Source organism: Rattus rattus, chromosome 2 (assembly GCF_011064425.1).
Source record: "Rattus rattus isolate New Zealand chromosome 2, Rrattus_CSIRO_v1, whole genome shotgun sequence".
In the NCBI taxonomy this organism is placed as follows: Eukaryota; Metazoa; Chordata; class Mammalia; order Rodentia; family Muridae; genus Rattus; species Rattus rattus.
In genome coordinates this window covers 18,467,939-18,487,232 of record NC_046155.1, presented here as the reverse complement: position 1 = coordinate 18,487,232, position 19,294 = coordinate 18,467,939, and the positions used below count along the sequence as shown (strand labels likewise).

General features: G+C 41.0%; 1 pseudogene; it reads right to left on the bottom strand.

Moving 5' to 3' along the window:
* LOC116892239 overlaps positions 1-17,372 on the bottom strand; it is a 106,113-nt pseudogene extending 88,741 nt beyond the window's left edge.
* Positions 17,373-19,294: the final 1,922 nt, after the last annotated feature.

Below are 19,294 nucleotides of genomic sequence, written 5' to 3'. Positions count from 1 at the left end.
TTGCTAAAAAAAAAAGACACCAGTATAAAAATTTTGATGGCTGTAGCTTTGTAAGTTTGTCTTACTCTTTTTATAACCATGGCTTTGCAGTATAACTTGAAATCTTGTATTGCCAAGCTGCCAGTCAGCATTGTTCTTTTGCTCATGATTGCTTTGCCTATTAAGAGTCTTTCTTGTTTCCATATGAGTCTTAAGATTTATTTCTTCTACTTATGGGAAGAATGGCATTGGAATTTTGATGAGGATTGTACTGAGTCTGTATATTGCTTTTAGTAGTATAACCCTGTTTATAATATTAATTCTTCCAATCCACAAGCAAGAGAGGACCTTCTTTTCGCTAGTGTTCCTCAGTTGTTTGCTTCAGTGCTTTAAAGTTTTATTATAATGGCCTGTCACTTTTTAGTTAGGCTCAGTCTAGGAACAGCAGTGTCTCTACTGGACTTTTATCTAGTGTCACTTACTTAACTTCGGCATCATCATCTGTTATTGACACTGCTTTCTCTCCCCATTGGTCTTGTAGGAATAGGAGAGAGTATTAGGACTTACCCTGGTTAGATCACAGGGATTTTGAGCATCTAGAAACATCTACTGAAAGTTCTCTGTGTAGTTAAGATGAATTTTCTTGTGCAAAAAAGTGTCTTAATTGAGGCATTGGTAGCTCTCTGTTTTTTTAATTTAAATAATTTTTATGTGTATGGGTGTTTTGCCTACATATATGTAATGTGCATCATGTGTATGCAGTGCAAGCGGAGGCTAGAAGATGACATTAGACTTTTGGGACTGGAGTTATGGAGGGTTGTGAGCCATTATGTCCAGTGCCTGGACATTAACAAGCTGCAATAGACACATTGCATGAGTTACTGTGTTAAATACATGTTCAGAGTCAATGCTACTGCTCTGTCCAGATCTCATTACCCCATTATCACTTAGGGAAACAAGATGTTTTTAAACAACTTGCTATCCTGAGTACACCCTAACCATTCAAGTCTGATTTCTAGTCCAAAAGAAGGCTGGCAATGTCTAGAAAAAGACATAGTCAACTACTGAGTTATTGGAGCAAGTGTTTCTATTACCCAGCTCTCCTTGGTCTCTCTCTTGGTTGAACCCTTCGAAGTTTAGCTTAATATTTTCCATGTGTACTGAATTGAAACCCCATTTGATGTGCAAACAGGTTTTGTTTGCTTGTTTGTTTATGAGAAGTAGCTGAGCCTCAGCCAATCACAAATGGCCAGCTGTTCAACTTGGGCAGCTGGAGCTGCAGCTAATTGGGCTATCAGGTGGGCGTTTGTGTTTGTTATCCCACTTGTGTGTTGGAGCCAGGCACTCAGTACCATTATCAGTGTTGTCAATTGTAGATCAGAAACATATACCTGTTGTAGTTTTCTATTTCAAGCCTGGGAGAACTCAGGAGCCTTCTCCCACAGGCTTTCCAACTCTGAGGTCTGACTCTTCATGCCCTGGGTTAGCTTCCTGGATGCTGCGCCTTCTACCAGCTGCTCCCTCTTCCCTTCTTGCTTAATTGTGCTCTCATTTAATTCTCAAATGAGCCCTTTGTATGGAAATACTGGTCTCAGGGTCTCCATGGAAATCTCACACCAACACAGATAGGAACATTTTTCATAAATGTTTTAGAAATTTTTAAAAATATACATATTTTGTTTTTAAATGAGAACTCATGCACAACTATTCTGAAATCAAAATAACTTGGACAGAAGGCCGTCTACTTAAAGCATAGGTAGTACTGTCTTTTTATTAGTTTGTGTATTTTAATCATGCAAAACTACATCAATGACAAATTTGGCAAGGTATCTCCAGTGATGCAATTGTGATCCTTGTATCTTGGGGACAACCAACAGCTGTGTAATTGGGCTTAAGGCTTACTCAATAGAAGGATATTAATATAGGTATGTGTGTGCAACAATAATAATTAAAGAGGGTGAAGTCAATGACCCGAGAGCAAGTGATGAGGGCACAGGAAGAGTTGGAGGGGGAAAGAAGAATGGATGGCAATGATGTAAATACTGTATTCATGTACGAAACTCTCAGAAAAAGATTAAAATTTAACTACACATCCTATTATTTCACAGAAATCTTCGGCAAAAGAAGAGCTACTGGATGGCTTTAATTGTTCCTCTGTGTGTGTGTGTGTGTGTGTGTGTGTGTGTGTGAGAGAGAGAGAGAGAGAGAGAGAGAGAGAGAGAGAGAGAGAGCGTGTACTGTAATTTAATCTATTTATTTCAAAATTAATTAAAATTAATTTAGATTTAAATTTAAATATAGTTGCATAATTTCTCCTCTTTCCTTTATTTCCCTTACCCTTCTAGTGTCTTCTTCCTTTAATTTTTTCCATACCCCCTTAATCCTTTAATACCTCTCAAGTTCATGTTCTTTTTTTCTGTGATGTGTGTATACAAATATATGGATACATTCTGCTGAGTCTGTTTGGTGTCCCTTGTATGGATAAGACTTGAGGACTGATTACATGGTAACAAATTACAGTCTCATTGCTGGGGAAGACTAATTCTCCCTCCTTAGCAGTCATTAATTGCCTGTAGGTTTTATCTAAGAGTGGGACTTGGTGAGATTAGTCCCTTCCATGTTAGCATGTTTTGTTGTTCAGGACTTATTTAGGCAGCCATATTGTTGTGTTATCATAGGTATGGCTTCTCTGTCAGATTTTTTCTAGTCCTCTGGCTCTTATGATTTTTTTCTCATCCCCTGTTCTATGAGGTTCCCAGAGCTTTAGGGTTTGAGTTACATTGGAGCGCTATCAGCTGTGCTTGAGCTCCCAGAGAGAACTTGTTCTCTGAATTTTTTCCAGTTGTGTTTTTTCCTGTAATGGTCTATGCTGTTAAGAGAAGCTTCTTTTATGAGAGGTGAGAACTATTCTTATCCATTTGTGCAAGGTGTCATGTGTTTTCTGTGAATGGATATTTATGCTGTTTTTCCTGTTGGTTGAATATCATTTAACAACAAAACCAAAAAGAAAATAAATCATACAATCTCAGTTTTATTTATTATTTTACTTTGTATCGTGCATGTGTGTAATATATATGTGTGTGCATATGTATTTGTGCATACAGAGGCCAGAGGCCATGTTGGGTGTCTTCCTCAATTACCTCTTATTTTCTGGGATATCTTCTCTCAGTGAACCCAGATATCAATGATTTAGCTAGACTTGCTAGATGGCAAGCTCAGGGGTTCTCCCTGTCTTCCCTCATGTGTTTCCATCTCCTAGTATTGTCTTTGTCCTACTTTGATATGGGTGTTGGGAATCCAAACTCAGGTTCTCATGTTTGTACAGACAATTACCAATTGGCCCATCTCCTCAGTCCAAACACACAAATTTATGCAAATCTCTACTTTGAAGCTAAATTTCTGTGTTGTTGTATTTCTGAATGAACATTGTCTATGTATTTTTGTATGACTAAATTCGACTTCCGGGAGTATATCATTTCCTAGGACTCTACAAGATGGGTGAATTAAAGCCTAGCTTCTTCTAATGGGGTCACAATCACTCATAAATGAATGTGGGGATCATGAACAAATCAGCAGTAATAAAGGTGTCCAAACATACAATGATCATAAATTCAGAATGGAATCTGTACTGGATTAAAAGTGTTGACCCGTGGTCCCGGCCCGCAGCAGCTCTCTGCTCCCAGAACCCGTGGGAGGCAGACCTTACCGCCTGGTCAGGTGGGCACTCCTGAGGCTGCAGAGCGGAAGAGACCACCAACACTGCCCACCCCTGCCCACATCCCTGGCCCAAGAGGAAACTGTACAAGGCCTCTGGGTTCCTGTGGGGGAAGGCCCAGGAGCGGCAGGAGCCCTGCCTGAGACACCGCCGGAACCTGAAGGAATCAGACCGGATAAACAGTTCTCTGCACCCAAATCCCGTGGGAGGGAGAGCTAAACCTTCAGAGAGGCAGACACGCCTGCGAAACCAGAAGAGACTGCTCTCTGCACACATTACTGATTCCAGAGGAAAGCACCAGAATCCATCTGGAACCCTGGTGCACGGAGGCTCCCGGAAGTGACGGCACAGATCTTCCTGGTCGCTGCCACGCGGAGAGCCCGTGGGCAGCACCCCACGAGCGAACTTGAGCCTCGGGACCACAGGTAAGACCAACTTTTCTGCTGCAAGTGACCTGCCTGGTGAACTCAAGGCACAAGTCCACAGGAACAGCTGAAGACCTGTAGAAAGGAAAAACTACATGCCCGAAAGCAGAACACTCTGTCCCCATAACTGACTGAAAGAGAGGAAAACAGGTCTACAGCACTCCTGACACACAGGCCTATAGGACAGTCTAGCCACTGTCAGAAATAGCAGAACAAAGTAACACTAGAGATAATTTGATGGCGAGAGGCAAGCACAGGAACCCAAGCAACAGAAACCAAGACTACATGGCACCATCGGAGCCCAATTCTCCCATCAAAACAAACATGGAATATCCAAACACACCAGAAAAGCAAAATCTAGATTCAAAATCATATTTGACCATGATGCTGAGAACTTCAAGAAAGACATGATGAACTCCCTTAGAGAGAACAAGTAGAAGCCTACAGAGAGGAATCATAAAAATGCCTGAAAAAAGAATTCAGGAAAACATAAATAAACAAGTAGAAGCCCATAGAGAGGAGACACAAAAGTCCCTGAAAGAATTCCAGGAAAACACAATCAAACAGTGGAAGGAATTAAATGGAAATAGAAGCAATCAAGAAAGAACACATGGAAACAACCTGGATATAGAAAACCAAAAAGAAGAGACAAGGAGCTGTAGATACAAGCTTCACCAACAGAATACAAGAGATGGAAGAGAATCTCAGGAGCAGAAGATTCCATAGAAATCATTGACTCAACTGTCAAAGATAATGTAAAGCGGAAAAAGCTACTGGTCCAAAACATACAGGAAATCCAGGACTCAATGAGAAGATCAAACCTAAGGATAATAGGTATAGAAGAGAGTGAAGACTCCCAGCTCAAAGGACCAGTACATATCTTCAACAAAATCATAGAAGAAAACTTCCCTAACCTAAAAAAAGAGATACCCATAGGTATACAAGAAGCCTACAGAACTCCAAATAGATTGGACCAGAAAAGAAACACCTCCCGTCACATAATAGTCAAAACACAAACGCTCAAAATAAAGAAAGAATATTAAAAGCAGTAAGGGAAAAGGTCAAGTAACATATAAAGGCAGACCTATCAGAATCACACCAGACTTTTCGCCAGAAACTATGAAGGCCAGAAGATCCTGGACTGATGTCATACAGACCCTAAGAGAACACAAATGCCAGCCCAGGCTACTGTATCCTGCAAAACTCTCAATTAACATAGATGGAGAAACCAAGATATTCCATGACAAAACCAAATTTACACAATATCTTTCTACAAATCCAGCACTACAAAGGATAATAAATGGTAAAGCCCAAAAGGAGGCAAGCTATACCCAAGAAGAGGCAAGAAACTAATCGTCTTGGCAACAAAACAAAGAGAAGAAAAGCACACAAACATAACACATCCAAATATGAATATAACAGGAAGCAATAATCACTATTCCTTAATATCTCTCAACATCAATGGCCTCAACTCCCCAATAAAAAGACATAGATTAACAAACTGGATACGCAACGAGGACCCTGCATTCTGCTGCCTACAGGAAACACACCTCAGAGACAAAGACAGACACTACCTCAGAGTGAAAGGCTGGAAAACAACTTTCCAATCAAATGGTCGGAAGAAGCAAGCTGGAGTAACCATTCTAATATCAAATAAAGTCAATTTTCAACTAAAAGTCATCAAAAAAGATAAAGAAGGACACTTTATATTTATCAAAGGAAAAATCCACCAAGATGAACTCTCAATCCTAAATATCTATGCCCCAAATACAAGGGCACCTACATACGTAAAAGAAACCTTACTAAAGCTCAAAACACACATTGCACTTCACACAATAATAGTAGGAGACTTCAACACCCCTACCTCATCAATGGACAGATCATGGAAACAGAAATTAAACAGAGACGAGACAGACTAAGAGAAGTCATGAGCCAAATGGACTTAACAGATATTTATAGAACATTTCTACCCTAATGCAAAAGGATATACCTTCTTCTCAGGTCCTCATGGTACTTTCTCCAAAATTGACCATATAATTGGTCAAAAAATGGGCCTCAACAGGTACAGAAAGATAGAAATAATCCCATGCGTGCTATCGGACCACCACGGCCTAAAGCTGGTCTTCAATAACAATAAGGGAAGAATGCCCACATATACATGGAAATTGAACAATGCTCTACTCAATGATAACCTGGTCAAGGAAGAAATAAAGAAAGAAATTAAAAACTTTTTAGAATTTAATGAAAATGAAGGTACAACATACCCAAACTTATGGGACACAATGAAAGCTGTGCTAAGAGGAAAACTCATAGCGCTGAGTGCCTGCAGAAAGAAACAGGAAAGAGCATATGTCAGCAGCTTGACAGCACACCTAAAAGCTCTAGAACAAAAAGAAGCAAATACACCCAGGAGGAGTAGAAGGCAGGAAATAATCAAACTCAGAGCTGAAATCAACCAAGTAGAAACAAAAAGGACCATAGAAAGAATCAACAGAACCAAAAGTTGGTTCTTTGAGAAAATCAACAAGATAGATAAACCCTTAGCCAGACTAACGAGAGGACACAGAGAGTGTGTCCAAATTAACAAAATCAGAAATGAAAAGGAGACATAACTACAGATTCAGAGGAAATTCAAAAAATCATCAGATCTTACTATAAAAGCCTATATTCAACAAAACTTGAAAATCTGCAGGAAATGGACAATTTCTTAGACAGATACCAGGTACTGACGTTAAATCAGAAACACATAAACCAGTTAAACCACCCCATAACTCCTAAGGAAATAGAAGCAGTCATTAAAGGTCTCCCAACCAAAAAGAGCCCAGGTCCAGACGGGTTTAGTGCAGAATTCTATCAGACCTTCATAGAAGACCTCATACCAATATTATTCAAACTATTCCACAAAATTGAAACAGATGGAGCACTACCGAACTCCTTCTATGAAGCCACAATTACTCTTATACCTAAACCACACAAAGACCCAACAAAGAAAGAGAACTTCAGACCAATTTCCCTTATGAATATCGATGCAAAAATACTCAACAAAATTCTGGCAAACCGAATCCAAGAGCACATCAAAACAATCATCCACCATGATCAAGTAGGCTTCATCCCAGGCATGCAGGGATGGTTTAATATACGGAAAACCATCAACGGATCCATTATATAAACAAACTGAAAGAACAAAACCACATGATCATTTCATTAGATGCTGAGAAAGCATTTGACAAAATTCAACACCCTTCATGATAAAAGTCCTGGAAAGAATAGGAATCCAAGGCCCATACCTAAACATAGTAAAAGCCATATACAGCAAACCAGTGGCTAACATTAAACTAAATGGAGAGAAACTTGAAGCAATCCCACTAAAATCAGGGACTAGACAAGGCTGCCCACTCTCTCCCTACTTATTCAATATAGTTCTTGAAGTTCTAGCCAGAGCAATCAGACAACAAAAGGAGGTCAAGGGATACAGATCGGAAAAGAAGAAGTCAAAATATCACTATTTGCAGATGATATGATAGTATATTTAAGTGATCCCAAAAGTTCCACCAGAGAACTACTAAAGCTGATAAACAACTTCAGCAAAGTGGCTGGGTATAAAATTAACTCAAATAAATCAGTAGCCTTCCTCTACACCAAAGAGAAACAAGCCGAGAAAGAAATTAGGGAAACGACACCCTTCATAATAGACCCAAATAATATAAAGTACCTCGGTGTGACTTTAACCAAGCAAGTAAAAGATTTGTACAACAAGAACTTCAAGACTCTGAAGAAAGAAATTGAAGAAGACCTCAGAAGATGGAATGATCTCCCATGCTCATGGATTGGCAGGATCAATATAGTAAAAATGGCCATTTTACCAAAAGTGATCTACAGATTCAATGCAATCCCCATCAAAATAACAATCCAATTCTTCAGAGAGTTAGGCAGAACAATTTGCAAATTCATCTGGAATAACAAAATCCCAGGATAGCTAAAACTACCCTCAACAATAAAAGGACTTCAGGGGGAATCACTGAACTCAAGCAGTATTACAGAGCAATAGTGATAAAAACTGCATGGTATTGTTACAGAGACAGACAGATAGACCAAAGGAATAGAATTGAAGACCCAGAAATGAACCCACACACCTATGGTCACTTGATTTTTGACAAAGGAGCCAAAACCATCCAATGGAAAAAAGATAGCATTTTCAGCAAATGGTGCTGGTTCAACTGGAGGTCAACATGTAGAAGAATGCAGATCGATCCATGCTTATCACCCTGTACAAAGCTTAAGTCCAAGTGGATCAAGGACCTCCACATCAAACCAGACACACTCAAACTAATAGAAGAAAAACTAGGAAGCATCTGGAACACATGGGCACTGGAAAAAATTTCCTGAACAAAACACCAATGGCTTATGCTCTAAGATCAAGAATCGACAAATGGGATCTCATAAAACTGCAAAGCTTCTGTAAGGCAAAGGACACTGTGGTTAGGACAAAACGGCAACCAACAGATTGGGAAAAGATCTTTACCAATCCTACAACAGATAGAGGCCTTATATCCAAAATATACAAAGAACTCAAAAGTTAGACAAGAGGGAGACAAATAACCCTATTAAAAAATGGGGTTAGAGCTAAACAAAGAATTCACAGCTGAGGAATGCCGAATGGCTGAGAAACACCTAAAGAAATGTTCAACATCTTTAGTCATCAGGGAAATGCAAATCAAAACAACCCTGAGATTTCACCTCACACCAGTGAGAATGGCTAAGATCAAAAACTCAGGTGACAGCAAATGCTGGCGAGGATGCGGAGAAAGAGGAACACTCCTCCATTGTTGGTGGGATTGCAGACTGGTACAACCATTCTGGAAATCAGTCTGGAGGTTCCTCAGAAAATTGGACATTGAACTGCCTGATGATCCAGCTATACCTCTCTTGGGCATATACCCAAAAGATGCCCCAACATATAAAAAAGACATGTGCTCCACTATGTTCATCGCAGCCTTATTTATAATAGCCAGAAGCTGGAAAGAACCCAGATGCCCTTCAACAGAGGAATGGATACAGAAAATGTGGTACATCTACACAATGGAATATTACTCAGCTATCAAAAAACAACGACTTTATGAAATTGGGAGGCAAATGGTTGAACTGGAAAATATCATCCTGAGTGAGCTAACCCAATCACAGAAAGACATACATGGTATGCACTCATTGATAAGTGGCTATTAGCCCAAATGCTTGAATTACCCTAGATGCCTAGAACAAATGAAACTCAAGACGGATGATCAAAATGTGAAGGCTTCACACCCTCTTTAAAAGGGGAACAAGAATACCCTTGGCAGGGAAGAGAGAGGCAAAGATTAAAACAGAGACTGAAGGAACACCCATTCAGAGCCTGCCCAACATGTGGCCCATACATATACAGCCACCCAATTAGACAAGATGGATGAAGCAAAGAAGTGCAGACCGACAGGAGCCGGATGTAGATCGATCCTGAGAGACACAACCAGAATACAGCAAATACAGAGGCGAATGCCAGCAGCAAACCACTGAACTGAGAACAGGACCCCCATTGAAGGAATCAGAGAAAGAACTGGAAGAGCTTGAAGGGGCTTGAGACCCCATATGTACAACAATGCCAAGCAACCAGAGCTTCCAGGGACTAACCCACTACCTAAAGACTATACATGGACTGACCCTGGACTCTGACCTCATAGGTAGCAATGAATATCCTAGTAAGAGCACCAGTGGAAGGGGAAGCCCTGGGTCCCTAAGACTGAACCCCAGTGAACTAGACTGTTGGGGGAGGGCAGCAATGGGGGGGGTGGGGGAGGAACACCCATAAGGAAGGGGGAGGAAGGATGTTTGTTCGAAACCGGAAAGGGAATAACACTCGAAATGTACATAAGAAACACTGAAGTTAATAAAAAAAAAAAAAAAAAAAAAGTGATGCTGGCAGTTCTTGATCAGGGTGCATCATGGAGTTTCACAGCAGCTTTGATCTTGAGCACTGAAGCATGAGCCCTTCACACGCCTTGTGACACCAAATAACACAGTTCAGATGTGAGTGTGTTGTAGAATATAAATTGTAGTGTTTTCACTATACAAACATCATTCTCTGCTCTTGTAGAAGCATAATGGCTTAATTATGGAAAACAGAGGCAACATTTCCCTCTCATCATGTCTCAGCATATAAAGATCACATTTGTTATCCTTGTGTGAGAATGCATGATTTTTATGTTTGAGCTGTTGATGAGTTTCATAAAAATATTGCTAGATGAATTCTAGCTTATGATTAGGACAGAATTTCTAAGTTTCTGAAATGGTCCCGAATATACAACTGACACTTCAAATTATCTATTTATGTGGAAAGGTATTATTAGCATTTATGGTTAGAAAATCAAAATATGGATCACTCTGAAAAACATTAAAGATGTTCTGTGTCCTACAGCATCAACCATTGAGCCAATACTTCACTCTTTATTTAAAATAGACAGGTCAGAGCTCCATCTTCCTTCCAGTCTGTACCTCCACCTGCAGTCACAGATCAGCTCATTGCCCCCCACACCATGGCTCCTGCTGCCTTCCAGAAGACCTGCACTAACTCAGGATACACAGCTCCACCTGCCTCCTGTGAGGCCTGCTCCAACCCTGGTCACCCAGGCCAACCAACACCAGAGACAACCATATGGCAAGAGGCAAACCCAAGAACATAATCAACAGAAGCCAATGCAATATGGCACCATCAGAACCCAGCTTTCTTATTACAGCAAGCTCTGCATATCCTAACACACCTGAAGAGCAAGTCTGTGACCTTCTATCCCATCTCATGAAGATGATAGAGACTTTAAAGAGGATATAAATAATTTCCTTTATTGTCCATAAAGTACACAGTACCTATGATACACCCCACAGGCCCCAAGAAGTTAATCAAGAGGGAAGGCCAAAGTGAGGATGCTTGAACCTCACTTTGAAGGGTGAACAAAATAGTCATGGTAAGCAGAGGGAGAGGGGAGGAGGAGGAGAGAGAGGAGAATAGGAGGCAGGATCAGGTGTGGGAAGGGCCAGGAGAATGAATGGAAAACTACAGCTGCTGGGGGGTGGGTGGGGTGGAGTTGGGGGAATCTCTAGGAAGTCCCAGAGATCTGGGATGGGCTAGGCTTCCAGGTTTCAATGCAGATTACCTTAGCTGAGACGCCTAACAGTGGGGACATAGAACTGAAGAGGCCACTTCCCATAGCCAGGAAGGACGCCAGTGTAGGGACAAGGACACCAACACACCTACAGAACTTCCGATCCCAAAATTGTCTTGCCTGAAAGAAATGCAGGGACAAAGGGAGCAGAGTTTGAAGGAATGGCCAACCAATAACCCGTCTAACTTGAGACCCATTCTATGGTCAAGCAGCAATCCTCAACACCATTAATGATAACTCTGTTATGCTTATAGACAGAGACCTAGCATAACTGTCCTCTGAGAGACTCTGTCCTGCAGCTGAGTCAGACAGATGCAGACACCCATAGCCAAACATTGGACAGAGGTTGGGGACTCTTATGGAAGAATTGAGGGAGGAAGTGAAGGCCCTGGTGGGAATAGGAACCCCAGAGGAAGAACAACAGTGTCAACTAACCTCTACCCCTCGGAGCTCCCAGAGACTGAACCACCAACCAAAGACCATACACCACCTGGACCAATGCACCTGGCAGATATGTAGCAGAAGGCTGCCTTATTCTGCATCAGTGGGAGAGGATGCGCCTAATTCTGCAGAGACTTTGTGGACCATAGTGGAGGCCTTACCCTCTCAGAGGATAGGGGGAGGGGTTCTGGGACGGGAGCAGCATTTGGGATCTACGTAAATAAATTTAAAAAAAGAAAAAAGAAAAATAAGCATTTATCTCATAATATACAAATCAATTTTTGTCTTTAATAAATGGTAAAATTATTTGTATACAAAAATTTTCTCAAAATAAATTTGTTTACTAGTAAATATTTGATTTGTCTACCTAATATATATATGTCTGAATATATACATATACATCATATACATATGCAAATATGTATACATAAACACATACAAATATACCACATACACATACACATACACCATACACATATGCATTATACATTATATATACATATATGTACATGTACATGTACACATACACATACATATACATTCTGGGTCATGTAAATACTTCCTAACTGTAAAGGTGTAATAATAGATGAAAACAGTTTATACATGTCTGGTTTAATACCATAGAATGTATTGCTTATTAAAACAGAAAGTCCTAAGTGTAGCTCTTGACAGGGCCTTACTCCTGTTAAAGACCCTAGGGGAGAAAAGACCCATTCTTGACTCTGATTCTGGTGGTTTCTGAAATACTTGGTGTTGTACGTTTGTGATCGTACCTCGCTGCCTCCATCCTCATGCGGTGTGCTTATCTTTATGGCTGTGTCTACATTTACCTTTTTCTCATGAGGGTGCCAGTAACTGGAGTGGGGTTCAGCAGAATCCTTCATGATCTCATTTTTTTTTATTGGATTACATTTGTCAATAACTTATTTCTAGTGATCTCACAGTCACAGGTACTGTGGATTAGGGCTTGGACGCATCTTTTTACAAACACACAGTTCGTTCTTTAAAAGCATGCCGCCATGTTGATTGCTGTCAGTAACAGGCAAGGCCATCTGCTTCCTCAAGCCCCATCAAAGTGTGGTATTATCACATTCAAAACTTTTTGTTCCTAAATGATATCTTAGCACTCTTGTTTTTCTTGTTAGGAAAGATGTGAAATGCACTTACATAGGTGGATGCACTGTTTGGTAAACTCTTTGTTCAGGCTGTAATTAAAAGTGTGCTGGAGGTTTTCAGGGCTGAGAAGCAGAGAGTGAATGCTTGTGATAGTGGCTGTCATCGTCTGCCAACATTTTGCTAGCTTTGTGTTATCCATTCCGTCTGCCTCCCATCCATTCAGCTACTCCAGACATCTTAACATTCCGTTTATTAGAACTTCGGCCTGGAACTCTGACACAAAGAATGTAAGAGACAGACACAAACATCAACGCTAGTATTATATTTTTCAAAAATTCCCAGAGTCCCGCTACGTTTATCTAATGTGCTCTAGTTATCTCAAAATTCTCTTAAAGTATTATTCTTTAATTTATAAAATAACAGAAAGGTCAAGATTGTGTCTTCAGTTCCTTTCCATTTTAAAATTTGGAGATTTAGTCTCTAACACTGCATAACAAATGCAGAGAAAACTCTCAGTCAGAAGCCTTGAAGTTCTGCCTGATAATGAGGTCATTACTGGCCTGTGGATTCTGCCGAGCACTCTCCCCATGTTCTCGTTCTTCAGCCTGTAATAGTCTTATCTATTGTGCTACCATTAGATTGTTATCTATTACTACTCTGAAAATAGAGTGGCTTGGTTATCTAAGAGAGCTTTGTTCTAAAAACATTTTTTTTTTAGATGTGACTATAGACTACAATGTCACCTTAATCTTTCTGGGAGCCTAATAAGGAATGAAAAATGTTCTTGGTGATGATATTGTAGGCTTGTCCATTTCTCATTTGTCATATCTTATTAATTCTTTTCAATACCTTGGTCTTACCTTTCCTTTGTCCCTGGATCATTTGTATACTGCTGTAGTATATATGCTGTCCCTCTTAGGCAGAGTTAGATTGCTGCTGTTCATAGCTGGCGTTCATTAACTCCACTCTCATGCAATCTTTCCTCATCTGTGAAAGCTGAAGATAAGAAAGAATGCAGCTTTATGGAGTTGTCATGAAGATTGAGATAATCGTGTTAAACACGTAGAAGCAATGTCCAGCACACAGAAGGTATAAAATAAAGCATTAGTTTACCCATGTCTCGAAGGCCCCCGCCTTAATCCAGTTCTGTTTCCCCTGCCAGAATACAAACTCTATACAAGGAGTAATAGGGCTATACGGAACATTGCCCCTTCTCACAGGAGACTTTTAAAGTTCAAATTGACCAAAGTAAAAGGATATTAAACAATTACTTTCTTAGTCAACTCCACCACCTCACAAGACTACTGAATCGTCACCTGTACTTAATGGCTGTCCTATGTACAGCAAGCTATCAACATTTCTCTATGTCATTGCAGAAGTGTTGTTGGTATGCCGTTCAGACTTCTGGTGGCAGTGATAATTCTAATGATGGAAGGGCACTTGTTCCCTTTCCTGTTCTCCTATCTTCTAGGTGGGAAAACACACTCTGTTTTCTTCATGGGGTAATGACTTGTGCAGAAAACTGGAAGAACCAAACTTTGTTGTTAAAAATGATTAAAAAATTAAGTTTTCCTTCACACATGAGCGGACACCTGCCTGTAACTAACACAGCATCTTTCTTCTCTTCTTTCCCCCACCCCTACATCTCCCACAGATACTGACTGTGTATCCCTTTCTCCTACTTGTCCAACAATTCTTTGGTGCTCTTCCCATGAAGGAGCAAGAAGTCCAGTTGACAAATGTGCCTTTTGGGCCAGAGTTGTGAGCTGCTCCAGCGTCCCTTCAGCCTTCCTCATTGCCATAGGAATTCCAAGTAGTTAGATGACACTACTTGCTTTTACTTTGCGTATGTTTTTCTGTAATTAAGTGCATCTCATGGAGGACGTGTGAAATTAGCATTCTATACAGTACTCACTCAGATAATAGCTCCTTCATGACTACCCTAACGAGTTCAGATTCCTCTGCCTAATATGATGCTGCTCAAAATATATTATTTTCTTTTATTCTTGACATTTGTTTGAGGAAGGTCAATAATGTTTTTACATTGGGATTGCAAAGGTATTGAGATAAAATCTTCATAAAAGTCCTATGGATTAGATGGGTAGAAAGACACTCAAAGCAAAACAAAACAAAACAAAAAAACCCACATATAATGTGTTGAAATGTCTTCCATAGTTTGAATAAAGAACTGAAATAACATTCTCATTATAAATTAGCCAATCTTTCATATTCTGTTCTAAGAACAGGAAGTTGACTGAGTGCATAGTAGGAGATGGTCCACGTACTACTTTAACATGAAAGAGAGAGTGATTTTTTTCTCAGAAAGAGTGAGTGGAAACTTCATAGAAATGTAGGGGACACACACCACATGCACACACACACACACACACACACACTGCATACTTGCCACACACACATATACAAGTACACACACACACAAGTACACACACACATATACAAGTACACACACAAGTACACACACACAAGTACACACACATGTACAAGTATACACACACACATACAAGTACACACACACACACACACACACACATGTCAGAGAGAATACAAAGGCAAGCACCTACTAGTAAAGTTGTACTATGAAAAAAAGAAGCATGAATCTATATTTCTCTCTCCAAGTAGGTTTCTGTCTATAAGCCATTACCCTGTGCAGTATGCTTAAGTGAAATGCTTGTAGAGACAAGCTTTTGAAGGGAGTTTCTTTATTTTCATTTATTTTTCCTTTTATTGAAAATGATTTTTTCTCCCATAATATATCTTGATTATGATTTTTCCTCCTACTCCCCCAGTTCTGCCCCACCTCGCCTCCCACCTGGATCCACCCCCTTTCTGTCTCTTATTAAACAACAATTGGTCTTCTAAAGGATTGGTTTCATGAGGATCCTGTAGAATTGACTCACCAATTTTAGAAAGTAACAGAGGCACAAGGACAGAAAAAAGTAACCATTTATGGAGGAATCCTTCAAAGGTTTTAACCCTCGATGTTGAAGGGTACTCAGCAGGGGTCATGGTCAAGACCATGGCACAGAGCAGTGGCTTGGTCCTTTCCACCAGGGTGGCACAGCAACAGCGAGGACTTGACCAGGTTGTCTGACTGTGGAAAGCGGTGCTGCCTATGTTCCAGTTGGCCTGGCTACCAAACAGACAACCAAGAACTGAAGGAGTGAACTTTCTAGCCAGAAAACTGCAGGGTACCTCTATGGGCATAGTCCTGAATCAACAGTACCTCTACAAGCCAGAACCCTCCTGCAGAGGAAACATCTCAACTGCTGTCTTCAAAGGCTACCCTAGTTAGGGACCCTTCCTTACACATCCTCATTTGGCTAGAGAAAAGGACAACACTGAGTCTGAGGAACATAAGTTACAGAGGGACAAATCAATGTCCCTGCTTATTGGGAGGAGTTGGTGCTGGACCCGTGGAGGCGGTGGCCGGGGAGATCAAGACCTTCTACGCTCAGGAGACCTGAGTTTTATATATGAGTACACTGTAGCTGTCTTCAGACACACCAGAAGAGGGCACCAGATCCCATTACAGATGGCTGTGAGCCACCATGTGGTTGCTGGGACTTGAACTCAGGACCTCTGGAAGAGCAGTCAGTGCTCTTAACCACTGAGCCATCTCTCCAGCAGGACCTGAGTTTGGGAATCGACAACTTCTCCTCATCTGTGGGCGTGACTTATGCCACATGGGAGGTGGTGGAAGCTGGTCTGGCTTGATCGTTGAGGTAGTGGCCGAGGCCAGGGTGCTAGCACAGCAGTGGCAGTGATCTCTTGGCCATCAATTTGTCACCATCCATGTGTTTCAGTGCCTTCTCTGCTTCATCTGGATTCTCAAATTCCACATACGCATAGCATTTGGATAGGTGAGGATGCATCTTTCCTACAGGTATGTTAATCATTTTAATTTTCCCATAAGTAGAAAATAGTTCCAGGATATGATCCTTGGTTACATTCCTGGTGAGCCTCCCAGTGTGCACTTTGGTGGGTTTAGGTGAAGGGCTCCCCCTTTTTCTTTCTTTTTACACCTCTTTTAGCTGGTTTGGATTTGGAGCAGGAATGCCACCTGTTGTCATGCCTGCGCAGAGCAGGGGTTGGGGAGCTGGAGGAGCTGCTAGAACTGGAGCTTCCGGATTTGCTGGAGCTTGCTGAGGACAAGCTAGAGCCACTGCTCCAGCCTGTGCTGGTGCTGGAGCCCGAGCTAGAGGTCGAGCTGGACCTAGACCGGGTGCTGCTGCTTCTGCTTGAAGCGCTGTGTCTCTTCAGAGTCTTATCTCTGCTATGATCCTTGTCACTTGACTCTTTAGTGGCTCCTTTATTTTTAGATCGATCCTTGGACTTTTCATCAGAGCGGTCCTAGTGTTTGATAGGAGAAGGAACCCTAGTGCTGGACTTTTTGTTATTCTCTTTGACTCCTAGCAAGCTCTTCTTTTTCACTTCTGATAAATCCATTCTCCCCTTCTTCAAGGCAGCAATGTCCGCCTCACTTATCTGAACTCTCACTTCTAACTTGAGTCTGACAAACGATTCCTAATGGATTGCAATTTATGCCAAAGAGCACCATCTTCCCAAGGTCGCCACCTCCTCCCGCTCTTCTCAGACCCCTCTTTCTCTTCCTTCCTCCCTTCCTCCCACCCTCCCTCCCCCTCTTCCTTCCTTCCTTTCTTCCTTTCTTTTTCCCCCCGCCACTTTCTTAAGGAAATGCACTCTGTTGTAAACGGAGACACTTTTCCATACAGAGAAGCTGTATCCCAAATATTCCTTGTAAATCAAATAAAAGCCAGAGAAGAAAACGTGTGGTTACCAATGAAATATTTTATAATTCTCCACACTAAGAATTAGAACACATTGCTCTGATCATGGTGGCACACTTCTATAATTTCGACCTGTGGGAAGTTGAGGCAAGGTTACAAGCTTATGGCTATGTTTGGCTATAGGGCAACCTAGTGAGATGCTGACTCACCTATGTGGGGGAAGAATACTTCAATATGTATTTATTTCCTTCACACAAAATTTCTTTAAATACAATTGTAACCTTGACCTTTAAGATTTTTTTGTTACAGAGCAATAGTGATAAAAACTGCATGGTATTGGTACAGAGACAGACAGATAGACCAATGGAACAGAATTGAAGACCCAGAAATGAACCCACACACCTATGGTCACTTAATTTTTGACAAAGGAGCCAAATCCATCCAATGGAGAAAAGATAGCATTTTAAGCAAATGGTGCTGGTTCAACTGGAGGTCAACATGTAGAAGAATGCAGATATTTTATCACCCTGTAAGCTTAAGTCCAAGTGGATCAAGGACCTCCACATCAAACCAGACACACTCAAACTAATAGAAGAAAAAACTAGGGAAGCATCTGGAACACATGGGCACTGGAAAAATTTCCTGAACAAAACACCAATGGCTTATGCTCTAAGATCAAGAATCCACAAATGGGATCTCATAAAACTGCAAAGCTTTGTAAGGCAAAAGGACACTGTGGTCAGGACAAACGGCAACCAACAGATTGGGAAAGATCTTTACCAATCCTACAACAGATAGAGGCCTTATATCCAAAATATACAAAGAACTCAAAAGTTAGACCAGGGAGACAAATAACCCTATTAAAAATGGGGTTCAGAGCTAAACAAAAGAATTCACAGCTGAGGAATGCCGAATGGCTGAGAAACACCTAAAGAAATGTTCAACATCTTTAGTCATCAGGGAAATGCAAATCAAAACAACCCTGAGATTTCACCTCACACCAGTGAGAATGGCTAAGATCAAAAACTCAGGTGACAGCAAATGCTGGCGAGGATGCGGAGAAAGAGGAACACTCCTCCATTGATTTGGTGGGATTTTGTACAACCATTCTGGAAATCAGTCTGGAGGTTCCTCAGAAAATTGGACATTGAAAGGAAAACCTCTCTTGGGCATATACCCAAAAGATGCCCCAACATATAAAAAAGATACGTGCTCCACTATGTTCATCGCAGCCTTATTTATAATAGCCAGAAGCTGGAAAGAACCCAGATGCCCTTCAACAGAGGAATGGATACAGAAAATGTGGTACATCTACACAATGGAATATTACTCAGCTATAAAAAACAACGACTTTATGAAATTCGTAGGCAAATGGTTTGAACTGGAAAATATCATCCTGAGTGAGTTAACCCAATCACAGAAAGACATACATGGTATGCACTCATTGATAAGTGGCTATTAGCCCAAATGCTTGAATTACCCTAGATGCATAGAACAAATGAAACTCAAGACGGATGATCAAAATGTGAATGCTTCACTCCTTCTTTAAAAGGGGAACAAGAATACCCTTGGCAGGGAAGAGAGAGGCAAAGATTAAAACAGAGACTGAAGGGACACCCATTCAGAGCCTGCCCCACATGTGGCCCATATATATACAGCCAC